This window comes from Somniosus microcephalus, chromosome 18 (assembly GCF_052327205.1).
Source record: "Somniosus microcephalus isolate GS21.2 chromosome 18, FLI_Smic_1.0, whole genome shotgun sequence".
Classification (NCBI taxonomy): Eukaryota; Metazoa; Chordata; class Chondrichthyes; order Squaliformes; family Somniosidae; genus Somniosus; species Somniosus microcephalus.
Window position 1 is genome coordinate 38,934,106 of NC_141004.1, and position 16,426 is coordinate 38,950,531.

Genomic DNA, 16,426 nt, shown 5'->3' on the forward strand with positions numbered 1-16,426 from the left:
GAGGATCAGAGGGACCTTGGTGTGTATGTACATAGATCCCTGAAAGCAGCAGGACAGGTAGATAAGGGGTTAAAAAGGCATATGGGATACTTGCCTTCATTAGCCAAGGCATAGAATATAAGAGCAGGGAGGTTATGATGGAGCTGTGCAAAATGCTAGTTAGGCCACAGCTGGAATACTGTGTGCAGTTCTGGTCGCCACACTATAGGAAGGATGTGATTGCATTGGAGAGGGTGCAGAGGAGATTCACCAGGATGTTACCTGGGCTGGAGCGTTTCAGCTATGAAGAGAGACTGGACAGGCTGGGGTTGTTTTCCTTAGAGCAGAGAAGGCTGAGGGAGGACCTGATTGAGGTGTACAAAATTATGAGGGGCATAGATAGGGTAGATAGAAAGGAACTTTTCCCCTTAGTAGAGGGGTCAATAACCAGGGGGCATAGATTCAAGGTAAGGGGCAGGAGGTTTAGAGGGGATTTGAGGGAAAACTTTTTCACCCAGAGGGTGGTTAGAATCTGGAACTCACTGCCTGAAAGGGTGGTAGAGGCAGGAACCCTCACAACATTCAAGAAGCATTTCGATGAGCACTTGAAATGCCATAGCATACAAGGCTACGGACCAAGTGCTGGAAAATGGGATTAGGATAGGGCTTGATGGCCAGCACGGACACGATGGGCCAAAGGGCCTCTTTCTGTGCTGTATAACTCTATGACTCTATGGGGGTGATTTTCATTCAGAAGTCGGGAAGGAGGCGGGACTACAACTTTTGGGGTTGTAGTCCCGCCTCCATCGAGATGCGGCCAATCCACGCGATTTTCGCTTGATTGACCTTGTTGAGCCTGCCCAGTGGACTCAGCAGGCCAATTAAGGGCCACCCGGCAACAGGTGACGTCACAGACTGAAATTTCATCTGTCAAGACGTTTTGACAGATGAAATATCAGTGTTTCACAGCTGTTTGAAGCTGTCAAACACTGACAGTCTTACTTCTAACCTGAGTCCTTCTACGCAGACTCAGTTAGAAATCTCACCGGCACTGAAAGCTGCAGGCTGTCACTTTTGACAGATCACAGCCATTCTGCTTTCTGTGCCGGCTGAATGAAGGACTCCCGAAACCTAGAGGAAGGAAGGCTGTAAAGGTAAGTACAGGTAATTTAAACTTCTTTACACACTTTAGACACACCAAACACACTTACCTTTGCACTCATGCACCCATCACTCACCTGAACACCGACATCTCGACCCCTCCAAGTCCTTCAACCCGACGGCCCGATTCCTCTAACCTGGCGTGGTTTGGAGCCGTCGGGAATCTCACACGACAACCTTCAAAATAGGGATTAGGCTAAAAACTGCCTGTTAACTACCTGTTAACAGGCAGTTAATTGGCACTAATCCCTTCCCGCCTCGGGTCGGCGGGTCCCAGTGCGGGGCGGGTACCCGCCTCCTTTGAAACTTACATGGAGGCGGGTTTTGGGTGGGATGGTGTCGGGACCCCCGAATTTGGGAATTTAACCCCCCCACGCCTCCAATCCCGACTCCACGGCACACTGAAAATCGACCCCTATGACTCTATGAGGGTAGAGGGGGCAGAGCAGAGGAGTTTGAGGAGAAGGTTGGTAGTGAAGAACAGGGGCAGGGCATTTTTTTTGCTTTCCAGGATGATTCTAGAGTAGTGGGAGGTATAGCAGAGGAGCGTGAGGCCCGATAGAGCTTGATGTGGTTCACCCAGATCTATGATTGATGACTAAGCCAGTTGTGCGCCACATATGTCCAAAGATGTGCGGGGTTAGGTTGATTGGCTATGATAAAAATTGACCCTTAGTGTTAGGGGGATTAAATACGTGGGGTTACGGGGATAGGGTGGGATATGTGTTGGTGTAGGGGTTACGGGGATCGGGTGGGATATGTGTCGGTGCAGGCTCAATGGGCTGAAATGGCCTCTATCTGTACTGTGAGGTTTCTGTGATTCTGTGATATGCTCAAATCTGCAGGAGTGTCCTGGGGGAAAGCACCAGCCAGACATGTTGTACTCTCCTGCCTCTAAAAGAACACCAAGGAGAAGTAGAGGATTATCATTGAAAGGGCACATAATCACACCAATGAGACACAGAAGCATAAAACAGTGGGGAGGCACTCAGAGCTCTTAATTGAAAAAATTGTTAGCACAAATGTTTATAGATGCAGAATGCTTTTTGGCAAGATGGGGGATTGCCTTGGAGAATGCCTTACAGAATGTTTCCTGAAAGGTAGACATAGTCAATGTGTATGAGAGCCAAACATCTGATTATGAATAAATTGCAGTTTCTGGCAAGGGGTGAGAAGACTGTTTTTACAATGGCCACTGATAATATTTAGGAAAAGGTTCTTGCAGCAGACAAAGGATTCTCCTATGCAACCTCTTCCTGCAGTAGAACTTTGGTTGCATGAACACCCTGCTGGCCTTGTGCTCCTTCTTTCTCCCCATCTTTGAACAGCAAAATTATGACGCATATACCACATCACTACTATACAAAACACTGTGGTTGGGTCGTACTGCAGCGCTTCCCCAGATCTGTCCAGGCGCCTGAACCATAGAATCATAGAAATTTAGGGCCCATCATGACAGCGCCGGTCGAAAAAGAGCTATCCAGCCTAATCCCACTTTCCAGCTCTTGGTCTGTAGCCTTGCAGGTTACAGCATTTCAAGGGCATATCCAAGTACTTTTTAAATGTGATGAGGGTTTCTGCCTCTACCACCCTTTCAGGCAGTGAGTTCCAGACCCCCACCGCCGTCTGGGTGAAACTATTTCTCCTCAACTCCCTTCTAATCCCTCTACCAATTACTTTAAATCTATGATCCCTGGTTATTGACCTCTTTGCTAAGATAAATAGATGTTCCCTATCCACTCTATCGAGGCCCCTCATAATTTTATACACCTCAATTAAGTCTCCCCTCAACCTCCTCTGTTCCAAAGAAAACAACCTCAGCCTATCCAATCTTTCCTCATAGCTAAAATGCTCTAGTTCTGGCAATATCCTCGTAAATCTCCTTTGTACTCTCTCTAGTACAATCACATTTTTCTGTAATGTGGGGACCAGAACTGCATGCAGTACTCTAACTGAGGCCTAACTAGTGTTTTATACAGTTCTAGCATAACCACACTGCTCTTATATTCTATGCCTCGGCTAATAAAGGAAAGTATCCCATGTGCCTTCTTAACCATCTTATCTGCCTGTCCTGCTACCTTCAGGGTTCTGTGAACATGCATTCCAAGGTCTCTCTGTTCGTCTACATTTCTCAGTATCCTACCATTTATTGTGTGTTCCCTCGCCTTATTAGTTCTCCCCAAATGCATTGCCTCACACTTCTCTGGATTGAATTCCATTCACCACTTTTCTGCCCACCTGACCAGTCCAGTGATATTTTCCTGCAGTCGACAGCTATCTTCCTCACTATCAACCACACGGCCAATTTTTGTATCATCTGCAAACTTCTCAATCATGACCCCCTACATTGAAGTGTAAATCATTGATAAATACCACAAAAAGCAAGGGACCTAATGCTGAGCCCTGCGGAACCCCAGTGGAAACGGCCTTCCAGTCACAAAAACACCCATTGACCATTGCCTTTTGCTTCTTGCCACTGAGCCCATTTTGGATCCAACTTGCCACTTTGCCTTGGATCTCATGGGCTTTTACTTTTCTGACCAACCTGCCATGTGGGACCTTGTCAAAGGCCTTGCTAAAATCCATGTAGACTACATCAAATGCGCTACCCTCATCAACACTACTTGTTACCTCCTCAAAAAATTCAATCAATTTAGTCAGATACGACCTTCCCGTAACATGTCCATGTTGACTGTCCTTGATTTATCCGTGATTTTCTAAATGATGATTTATACTGTCCCTCAGAATTTTTTCCAATAATTTTCCCACCACCGAGGTTAGGCTGACTGACTTGTAATTACTTGGTCTATCCCTTTATCCCTTTTTAAACAATGGCACAATGTTAGCAGTCCTCCGGTACCATGCCTGTAACCAGAGAGGATTGGGAAATGATGGTCGGAGTCTCTGCTATTTCCTCCCTTGCCTCTCTTAACAGCCTGGGATATATTTCATCCAGGTCTGGCAGTTTATCTACTTTCAAAGATGCTAAACCTCTTAATACTTCTTCTCTCTCTATGTTTATCCCATCAGAAGCATGCATTCAGAATACCAATTGTCTGCAGTTTACTAATTCTGGTGAGCATCATTATATCAGTGCTCCTTTGAGATCCTAGGATATGAAACCAAGGTCAGCTTCTTCTGCGATAGGAGCCATCCAGTCACCTGTCTTTTTAGCTGCAAACAGTGGTGGTATGGTGGACTATCTCAAAATAAAAGAATCAAGGTAGCATTCTGTATGGCAAGCAATCATATGTATTATTAGGTGTTTATCATCTCTAACCAGGTGAACATTCACTGAGTCAAAACCTTTCCTGTTGAGGAAGCTGGTGGCACTCTGGTGGAGGTGGGCTTTGCGTCCAGGTGACACAACTACTGTCTAGCCTCATAAGAGAAGCACAGCATTCTTCAGCATTGCTCAGGTTGAGATAGGATCAGCTTGCTTTGTAGATGCAGGTACATGGATACCTGTGGATGGGTCCCAGATATGTCCATGCGCTTGTCCTCTTCTTCCTCAAATTAGCACAAATAAAAAGGAATCTCTGAAAGATTTACAATTGCCTCCTCTGTTGAATGACACAAGGGACAAAAAACGAAGCCTCATAATGAATAATATTGAAACAACCCGCAAGGTTTAAATGGAAAAAAAGACCAAAAAAAAATACTCTCAGCAATTAGTCAGAAACAAAGTTATAGTCATTTAAAGATCCTGTGAAAGTCCTTTTAAGTGTCTGTTGGCAGCCATCTAGCAATGTTGAATGCCTCTCATACATTGGCATTATTAGCAATGAGTGGGCCACAGATGGAAACAGCAGGAAATCAGACAGCTGGCAATGCAGCAGTATTTAAATTCTATTTACATACAGCAGGCAGTATTTGGATGGTGCTTCCAGCCTCTGACCTTACTTCTGGATGAAATTGTGTATGGGCGTTGTTAGGGCAGAGATTTGATGGAACGACTCATCAGCCTAATTTTCTCTTCCAGCTGCTACAAAAACAGGCAGTAGAATGGAGGAAAACCCAGCGCCAAGCTTCCACATAGCACTCTCTAGAACCCTTGACCAAATAGGGAAACTCACTGGGGTCAGTTTTCAATTGGTTTCACTCAGTCCTAAATGGTTAAAAACTACTGCAAATGTTACCAGAATGGTAATATGCTAATAGCATTCAATTTTCACGGGTCAGCTCATTTTCACAATTATTCCCAATTCTTGAGTGCTGATTTGTGCAGGGAGCACCCTAGTGGTGGGAGTGGCAAATCTTATGCGGGGAACACATAGGGCTCGATTTTGCCAAGCCCGAGGAGGCAGGTTTGGAGGCGTGTGAGGTGGTAAAATCGCAAAAAATGGTGGGCGGCTCCGATCCCGCCTCCATCCCGCCTCCGAGCAATTTTCCCACATGCGTCTTTTCTGACCCCATTTCCATCCTGCCTCCAAGAGGCAGGATAGGCCTTTAAGGCCCTTAACAACCACTTAATTGCCTCTATAATCCCATTTTGAGAGGCCTTTCCGATTTTTAAACATTTCCCCCATCCTACACGCCTCCTCTGGAACATGCCAGGTAATCCTAGCGGCTTCACAATTGGATTGCTTACTAACAGCTGCAGCTCCACCATTACAAAGGAGTTTTCACCGATGATCATTTGCACGTGGCAGAACATTGTTGTCTCAGGTCTGGGCGAACTTTTAGCAGGCCTACTCATTGTTGTGGAAGTTTGGAGCCTGACACCCATCTCCAGTGTGACCTCCTGGGAAACCCCTCCCCCCACCTTGACTGAGTGCTTCCTCAACTGAGGCATATACCAGAAGTATGGCGACCATTTAATTCCTTTCCTCCTGGACATCAGATTCGGACGCAGACCAGCCGCGGCAGCAGCAGAACCATGAGCAACAGCTGCACCAACAGCAGGAATATCAACAGGAGCGCCAAGCTGCTAGTCACCCACCTGAAGCAGCACAGGCCTAAAGGCACCAGCGCGCAACAACATTGCTGCCCGGGATGCAAAGGACGCACTCTTCCTGGCCAGATTTGGTGAGCCTGCACAATCAAACACTTTTGTCTCGCACATTCTTACCAGTGCATCGACAATGGACAAGAACCTGCGGATTCCTATCACTCTGACCGCCATACTGACAATTGCAAGGCGCCCTAAGCCCTCAATGTGAAAGTCCCATTTGCGAAATGACACAGGCCACAACTTCAACAGTTTGCCATCAAATCTGTTTATAATACAATGACAATGATGGCAGCACCCAAGAGACTACCCTTGTGACTACTTGTTCTTTATCTTCCTCTTACGCGTGCTCCTACATGGTGCTTCCCCTGTTGCTTCAGCAGATGTGGAGGCCCCTTGCTCACTTTCTTGCTGCTCCTGTCTCGGTGCCTTTGGTGGCCGTCCTCTGGGGTGGTGAACCTGTGCGGGCTCGCCAACAGTCTGCTGCTCCTGCGGCTGTGCAGGAGCTGAGATGCCAATCTCAGTTGGGTGAGGACTCTGGTGGGGCTCTGACCGAGGGCTCTGCAGTGACATGGTCATGTGAGTGCTTGAAGAGGAGCCCCCACTTCCTTGTTCTCTGCCACCAACATCCCTCTCATGGGTCAGCCCCACTTCAGAGCAAGCAAGTGGCTTGACAGCACCTTGCTGCACTTCAGGGGGGCCATGAGGATCCGTTTCGGCACTGGAACTTCTACTCCAGAGGATAGCTGACCATCGCTCCTCAAGAGATGTCATTCTATTCTGAACAATTACCATGTTTTCCATACCCTGGCGACTAAGCTCCTCCATGGCCGTAGCCATCCTCTCCTCTACCGTAGCCATCCTCTCCTCTACGATGGCCAGTCTTACCATGGAATTAGTCATCCTTTCCATGGAGGTTGCCATCCTTTCTGTGGTGATGCGTTCATGCACCAATGCCTCCATAAAGGCTCTGCTCATGTTCGCAATGGACTCCTCCATTCGCTCCACACTCGCAGCAACCCCGCCACAGACTCCTGCACCTGTTCCTGGAGTCCCAGCACCGCTCTCCTTCTGGATGGACCCAGAGGCACAGGGTCAACATGCAGCTGAGCCGAGCTGGCAGAGTCCTTCGCCCTCCGATGATGACTTTCCACTGCTGTCCCTGTCTCCACCACCTGCTGATGCTCACTTGTGATCTGTAACACACCAGGTGACAAAACTACTCTATCTCGCGAAGGTCCCACCGAGGTGTGAGTGTCTGTGCTGGTGCTGGGTGTGCTGAATTCTGCTGACGCTGCGCCCTCAGAGGTTGCAGATTCCTCTGAGGAGTCTGGATGCTCAGGCTCTTCCTCCTGGACAGTGGGGACGGCGGCTGTCGATGGTCCTGTGGGGGAGTAAAGGAAAGAGTTAGAGATGTGGGGTCAAGGTTACATGCACATTGAATAGTGCAGATGATCATAAGTCAATCTGTTAGAGCATCAGATTCATTATCAGTCATTCATGCAATGTCAATGAGAGAGATGCCAAACTATTCTGTCACCAGCTTGCTGTGATACGCCTGTCTGTCCATCCCCCACTTGGGAATCCTCCTCGATCCCAGTGATTCCCAGGGCCGCCCCCTCCCAGGCGGTGAGCTGGGCTACTGTGGGTAGCCCTCCTCCTGTCATGGCTCTTTCCCTCTTATTGTGGGCTCTCTATTCCTGCAATGAGGGACACAAGTGGAGTTTGAGTGAGAATGAAGGAGTGAGTGTAGAGATTCCATAGCATAGATGCTTAGAAGGAGACAAAGGACCCTCCCTGTGTGTTGTAAGTTGTTGTCATTGCATCAAAGTGATAGAGAGTGTGAGGGCTGCATGGTCGAATAGTTAAGTGAATGTGACCATAGAGAGAGAAGGAATGGGTAAGGGTGCAGGGATGTAAGTGTCAAGTGGGATGTGGAGGAAGAGGTTGGCAAAGCAGAGTGCTGGTGAGGAGAGGCGATGGGGGTCAGATTGAGGGTAATGGGAAAGTCATACTCACTTTTCCTGTGCGGAGAAGGTCATGAAACCTCTTCCTGCATTGCAGCCAGGTTCTGCGGCTCATTGATATGGAGTTGGCCACCTTGGCCACTTGCAGCCACACAGCTTTAGTCTGCTGGGGTGGCTTTTTTCTCCCTGATGAAGGGAAGAGCACCTCCTTATTAGATCTTGCTCCTTGCACCAGAGCTTGGAGGGAGGGCTCATCAAAGCAAGGCGCACACTTTTACTTGCTGGTGGACATGGTCGGTAAATTAAGTCCTTCATACAATTTCCAAAGCGTTTCCAGTCTCCAGAAAAATCAAGACTGCTTGCAGGCCTTAAATCCAGCAGCATTGATGACATCATCGGAGGCGACTTTCTGTATGAAAAAACTCATTGAGCCAGGGGTTCCCATACGCTGGCAATCAATTGCCTAATTAGGGGAAAATCACAATTTTTCAACATTTTACTTCAGAGTCGGGGTCCTGACATGAAGCTCACCTGACACGCCCCAGCCCGCCCACACTGGCAAAATCGAGCCCTCAGTCAATTAAAGGAAAGCGGCAGGATAGGGGGACAAAAAAATCTGATAGCCTTTGAAAGGCTCATAAGGCATCTCAACCCTCAACAGGCAACTCAACCTATTGGCAGCCTTTGCCAAGGCTGAAGGGGAAGAGAGCCAAGAAGTGACAAGGAAACAGAAACCCAACACACAAGCATTAGTCTGTAGGCAACTAATGGAGCAGCCCAGCACCCAACCCTCTGATGGATAGCTGTTGAAGCGGAGGCGGTGCTGCATGAGTTGGTTGTGAGGAGACACCACTCCACAGCACCATCCCCGTAGATCAACACTGCAGAATGCCTGCAAGGAAATTGAACTGAATTTCAGGCCACAGCGAATCAATGCTGTGTCAGCCTTGTGATGCATGTAAGCTGCAGGTGTAATGATATCAGCAAATAGAGATGGTATTTGCCTGTTTGATTATGATGCCTTATCAGCATGTTTGCATGTATTGATTGCTTGTGCCTGACCAGCAGAGGGCATGTGACCGAGACAAGCAAGGCGGTTTAGTTTAGTTTCAGTTTCGTTCTAGATGGATCACTAGCATCGTGTCTCCTGTAAAGCTGTATAAAGAGTTGAACAGACTTTAGATTAAAACTCATTCTCTTTCATAAATGTCTCGTCATTGAACCCACAAAGAAATCAATACATGGTGTCAGAAGTGATTGAAAGAGATGAAGAGAAAAAATCTGAAGTTAAATCAGCTCTCCACAAATTAGCAAGCCAAAAGAGAACATCGTTGCTTACCATTGGAGAATAGCTAACAAAGTGAAAAAATGGAAGGTTTACACCCACCGGCGACGCTTCAGTTGACAGGTAATGTGGCTGAAAATTGGAGGAGATTCAAACAACGTGTGGAATTGTATTTAGCGGCAATCGGAGCTGACGAGAAAAGTAATAAAAGGAAATCATCACTGTTCTTACATGTCGTGGGTGATGAAGCGCTGGAGGTGTATAATAACTTCACATTCGCTGCTGATGGAGACAAAATGAAGCTAGATAAAATAATGGAACAGTTTGAGGCCTACTGCATACCTAAAAGTAACGTGACGTTTGAGAGGCACAGATTTTTCACATGTGTACAGAAAACGGGAGAGACTATTGATCAGTATGTGACTGAACTGAGAAACAGAAGCAAATCGTGTGAATTTGGGGGACTGACAGACTCGCTGATAAAAGACAGACTGGTGTGTGGTATTCCGGATAATGGTCTAAGGGAAAGACTGCTAAGAGAGCAAGATCTAGACCTGGGAAAAGCCATAGCACTGTGTAGGGCTACAGAAACTGTGAAGTCGCAGGCAAAGGAGCTGTTCAGTGACAGTAGCTGCAACGTGGATGCAGTGAGAAAGAACGGATACAAACTGTTTAACAAAAAGAGCGCCAATGTGAAAAAAGCGGTGTGGCCAGCGAACGAAAATGAAAGGGACAATCGAAAGTCATGTAGTCGATGCGGTACACAGCATACACCAAGAAAGTGTCCAGCATATGGTAAAACATGCAATAGTTGCAACAAAAACAACCATTATGCCCGTTGCTGCAAGAACCAAGCGCAACAAAGCAAGGTCCATGCAGTAGATGAAAGCGACATAGAGGAGTTCAATGTAGATGTTGTGTCTGAAAACAAAAAAGAAGAAAGAGACTGGATGTTGACACTAAAAGTGAATGACATACATATTCCATTTAAATTGGATACTGGAGCACAAGTTAATGTGATATCAGAGACTGATTTTAAGAAAATTAGACCCAGACCAAAGATACATGGAATAAAAGTGAAAGTGACAGGATGCTCAGGTACTGATATACCAGTGAAAGGAAGATGCATTGTCAAAGTAACACACAAGGACAGAGAGCACACGCTAGCATTAATCGTGGTGCCAAAGGATGTGCAAGCCATACTAGGTTTAAAAGCCTGTGAGAGACTGAACCTGGTAAAGAGAGTCCTCGTTGTGGAAAGCGAAGGAGAGACAGTCTATGATGAACTGAATGTTGCGTACACACCGGGTAAGCTGATGTATACAGCAGACACGTTGTCCAGAGCTGTTGGCCCAGGAGAGCCCGCAAACACAGTGAAAAGACTGATGTACAAGGCAAAAGACAGTGGAACTGACTTCTACCAAAGCATGCTTGTATACCGCACAATGCCGCTCGAGTGTGGTAAGTCACCAGCCCAACTCCTGATGGGACGTCGGCTAAGGTCAAACCTACCCATCCCGGAGAACCTCCTGAAAACAAAAGAGGGGGAGAAAGTGAGGAAGTTCAAAGAACAACAGAAAGAAAAGCAAAAGTACTACTATGACAGAGGAACACAAAACCTACCTGAACTCCACACTGGTGACCAAGTAAGGTTCAAAGACAAAACAAACACATGGACTCAGAAGGGAACTGTCCTGAGTGAAGTTCAACCAAGATCATACACCATTCAGACAGATGAGGGTGCTGTTCTGAGAAGAAATCGTCGAGATCTTCTCATGGGACCAGCCACAGCAGGTCAAGAGACTGATACTGTTGAACAACCTGATCACACAGCTGAGAAACCATCATCTGAGGCAACAACTCAGATTCAAGGACAATCAATCAGAAAATCCTCAAGATACGTGAAGCCTCCTGAGAGACTCATTGAGCAAATTTAAGGACTATTGTTATAGAAGGAAGTAATGTTATCTTATTCTTTCTTCAAGTTCTAGTGTATTGACATATTTCATGTGAACACACAAAGCAAGGTTAAAAAACCTTGATCATGATAATGATAATGTAAGTTCATTAAGTGTTACAGTTAAAATGCAGATTAATACAAAGAAAACATGTTGTTAGTTAAAAGTAAAATACTTTTGTTTTAAGAAAAGGAGATGTAATGATATCAGCAAATAGAGATGGTATTTGCCTGTTTGATTATGATGCCTTATCAGCATGTTTGCATGTATTGATTGCTTGTGCCTGACCAGCAGAGGGCATGTGACCGAGACAAGCAAGGCAGTTTAGTTTAGTTTCAGTTTCGTTCTAGATGGAACACTAGCATCGTGTCTCCTGTAAAGCTGTATAAAGAGTTGAACAGACTTTAGATTAAAAGACATTGGGCTAAAAATTCAGTGGCCTGCGCCACCAGTTTGCGCCCAAAGAGGGCTTTTGCGCCACTGTGCAAACCTACCGCCATATTTAGCGGGGCGCTAATGGCGGCGTTGGCCAGTAGCGCTGCGCCGCCACCGATGACGTCATCGGTGTGCGCAGCGCCCCGCTATCGCCCCACTGGCCATATTTGGTTGCTGCCGCCTCCCCCGCGCCGGCCGCAAACAGCGACCGGTACACGGGGCCTACCTGTGCCGGTAGTGGGGCGAGTTAAGGTGGAGGTGCAGCCGGCCATTTTTTCGGCGGCCGCCTGCCCGCACCTCCTTCCCTGGCCTCCTACACCACCCCCCCCGCGGCATTGCCAGCTGTTTCCAGAGAGCCCGGCACTTCTCCTTGGTGCCGGGCTCATTTGCCGGCACTCGCGAGTGGGGATCGCGCTGTTGCAGGCACCTCCCCCTTAAGAATGAGAGGAAGGCCTGCAGTACCGCAGGCTGCCGTGCCACAGCGGGTGGCACTGCGGCACTTTACACGCCAATATTCAGTTTCAGCGCCCCAAGCTGGGCGCCAAAACCCTTGTTTAGCGGCCGGCTTCCACTTGGGGCGCTGAAACTGAATTTCCCGCTGGCGCAAGTGGCTCCGCGCGCAGCGGTAATTCCGGCGCCCAGGCGAGCTGGGCACCCCTAACTGAATTTCTAGGCCATTCTCTTTCATAAATGTCTCGTCATTGAACCCACAAAGAAATCAATACAGCAGGTATCATTGCAACAGATGCCAATGCTTGACATCTTCTCTGCTGATCCCATGGTCATTGATAGTAGGTGTGACAGCGTCGCAGAAATAATTGGTGGCATCTTGGCAGTTGTGGCTAATCAGCCTATGCTGACTCTTGATTGCCCTGCTATGCCATCATTCATGCAGTGCCACATGATATACTGAGGGAAGCACTGCCAAACAATCATCTGGCATTACGTTAGTCAGGCCTTCATTGCATCTGTGCCATCTGGCCAGCTGTCGACGCGTACCTTGAAATTTGGAGCCTCCACGTACAGTAATCCTCTGCCAAAGCATGTTTCGTGCAACTCTGTCCAGAGATGCAGTTGTAAAGGTACTGGTGGGTGGGCACAAAAACACCTCTGGTGCATCCCGACCTGCCTGGCAGTCCTCTGTTGGTCATTGTCTACTTCCTGTAAACAGCTCACATAACAACAACAACAACTTGTATTTATATAGTGCCTTTAACGTAGTAAAACGTCCCAAGGCGCTTCACAGGAGTATTATAAGACAAAAAAAAAATTGACATCAAGCCACATAAGGAGAAATTAGGGCAGGTGACCAAAAGCTTGGTCAAAGAGGTAGGTTTTAAGGAGCGTCTTAAAGGAGGAATAAGAGGTAGAGAGATGGAGAGATTTAGGCAGGGAATTCCAGAGCTTAGGGCCTAGGCAGCTGAAGGCACGGCCACCAATGGCTGAGCGATTATAATAAGGAATGCTCAAGAGGGCAGAATTAGAGGAGCACAGATATCTCGGGGGGTTGTGGGGCTGGAGGAGATTACAGAGATAGGGAGGGGCGAGGCCATGGATGGATTTGGAAACAAGGATGAGAATTTTGAAATTGAGGCGTTGCTTGACTGGGAGCCAATGTAGGTCAGCGAGCACAGGGGTGATAGGCGAACGGTACTTGGTGTGAGTTAGGACATGGGCAGCCAAGTTTTGGATGACCTCAAGTTTACGTAGGGTAGAATGTGGGAGGCCAGCCAGGAGTGCATTGGAATAGTCAAGTCTAGAGGTAACAAAGGCATGGATGAGGGTTTCAGCAGCGGATGAGCTGAGGCTGGACATTCATGGACATTCCCAATAAGAAACCCATTTGTGGCACTAATGCAGCTGAGGAAACAAATGACAGCAATCACCACAAAGGCTCCTAGAAATCTATGAGCTCAGCATTGCCGAATGGGTGCTAGGGAGAGGGAAAAGGAAAGGGAAGACTTGGGATTTGTTTTGCAAATCATGGCTGGGCTCAAAGATGACAGAGAGAAATAAATCACCTCTTTGAATAAAGAATTCTAAATATGTATGAATTCTACTTAACATAGCTCTTTGTATGGTTTCTTCAAGGGCAGATTCCCTGTCAGTGTAATGTCACAGTTACTTTTTCATATAAATTATTCACTTGGAAAAATAGCAAATCTACACAATTACAAGGTTTTGAAGCAATACCACTCAGGCTCCTTAAATTATGATTGCTTGGACAAGCATTTGCCTCAGCTTGTAACCCAAAAAGCACAGATATGATGATTTTTAGTCCAGAATGGCATTTCCATCTAACTGGTGCAAGCTAACCTTGAAAAAAGGGGATAGAAATTAAAGAAGATACAAGGAATAGTGAAACAGAGAAGAACTCATTTTTTAATACTATAATAAGTGCTCAGTATTCACAGTAAATGAGGAGAGAAAGGGGTCGGGTTTCCGCTTGTAATATCAGTGCAATCTGGGCGTAATCGACCGAACCAGCGCAAAAGATCAGGGAATTTTAAAAGTAAGTGAGTTATGCCCGAAACCACTGGCGTTCATGTTTTCCACGATCTTTTATGCTGGTTCAAGATTCAATTTGCCCAGATTAGGCCCCGGCCAATAAAGCGGCCACACCCCCAGATCGCAATTGTGAGATTCCACCGATTGTGTTTGGTCAGGAAGACTCTTCAAATTGCGTTAATTTTCTTAGGCGCACAGGCACATTTTTACTAAGTAGTTACACCAATGAAACTATTAAATGGTTCAGTATATTTTTTTTTAAAGTAATTTTCAGTTATTTTAAATCAGATTACTTAAAAATGCTTATTTTTTTGATGATAAACTCATTTTCAGCTGTATGAATAAAACTGCACCAGGTGACCACTCTTAAATACATCAAGGAATACTTTTCAATGGAAAAAAAAGAAACAGTTGCATTCTATTATACTGCCTGATTGCGCTGGTTCATGGCAGATTTTGCCATTTTAGCAGAAAATTGAACAGTAACCTAACTAGCGTGATTTCAAGCTCATTTTGGGCGTAATTTCCTGATTGCACCCAATGCGGAAACGCTAACCCAATAACTAATAGGGTTGATTATACTGTATTCAAAATTAGGATAATATCCTTATTTTCTCTGCCACATACAGAGACAGGGTCACTAAACATCTCGAAGCATGGAGGTTAGTGCGAAGGGATCTGGTTCGGGCTGATGTATGGGAATTGTTAAAATCACACAGAGATTACTCTTTTCTATTCCCGTGTGCACGATAAATATTCCAGGTTGAACGTTTTCTTGGTCTAATGGGATTTTGTTGCTGTCACAAGGGACAGTAAGATTGAGAGCATACAGATCTCAGAACATGTCCCTCTTTGGATGATAGCTGAACCTCTTTGGTTTACCCACAAGCTGAATTGTGGTGATAAAATATCTTGCCAACACAAGATTTAAAGAATTCATATTAAACGAAATGAAGTAACTTTTTTTAAGCTCAATGAAAATTTAGTGGACGCCTGAGAGGCATCATGGTTTTTTTCTGATAAATAATAAATCGTTCCATATATGTCATTTATATATCTGTAGTCAATTTATACTACCACATACACAAGATGCTATGGTTTCCTCTGCAACCCCGAGCACTGACTGCAGATGCACAGGCGTGCGCAATCTGCGTGTCCTACGAATCCACAGTGATACTCTTGAATTTTGGAGGAAGCCAGGGCCCTCAAATGAGCAGCCAGAGTTAAGCTGGCCACTGCGACTAAGGTGGCATTATTCAAGGTGCCTCGCTAGCATTAGCTGGTTAGGTACAAGAACAGCATTAAAGAATCACACACCAATCAGGAACGCTGCAATATAACTGCGCGAGATTTTCCAGCCATTTACTATCAAGGGTGATAGTCAATTAGAGATGTACTACAAGGGGCATGTCGAAAAAATAATAGAAATTGCAAATCATGCAAATTTCAGCACATATGGATAGCATTTAGCCTTTTATGCCGGTGGCTAACTTGTCAGCTGATCTATCTACTCCAATCCAATTTGCCTGCTTTGTTCCAATAAATATAGCTCAACAAAAGTGGCAACACTTGAAAATGAGTCTTAAACAACCTTGGTGTAGGTTGAAATTACCAATGGAGTGCAAAAAGGGTTTTAAACAAATCTCTGAAGACTGCAGAAATGTAGCTGAATTTCATAAGCAACATTCTTTGGAAGGTAAACTGACAGCAGAGGTTATGAATTTTCAACAAAAGATATTCAATAATCTCTAGTGGAGAACTTTATTCCAAAAAGATTATTCCAGTTGGTATACGCTTATCAATATCAGTTTTTAGAAGATGATGGATGATTCCAAACTCTGCGCAAATCTGTTAATAGTCAGTTAAACAATATTGAGCAGGAGTTTGATTGAGCATCACTGTATGGATGCAAATAATTACCTATTTTCACTTTAGGCCAGTATAAATCATTTGTCCAAAATTGCATTGTGCTCTGTAATTGATGGTCAGAAGTTTAAAATGTAAAGTGTCAATTCATTTTTTCCCCCTTACTGACATCTAAATAAATTAAATATTGATTTTGGCTAGGACATTGCTAAGCTTCTGAAACTGACTGGGGCTAATCCATACTAAAATAGCTACCACTTAATTCTGCAGTGTCCATGGGGTAGTCTGGTGGAGTAACAATTTAAATACTTATTTC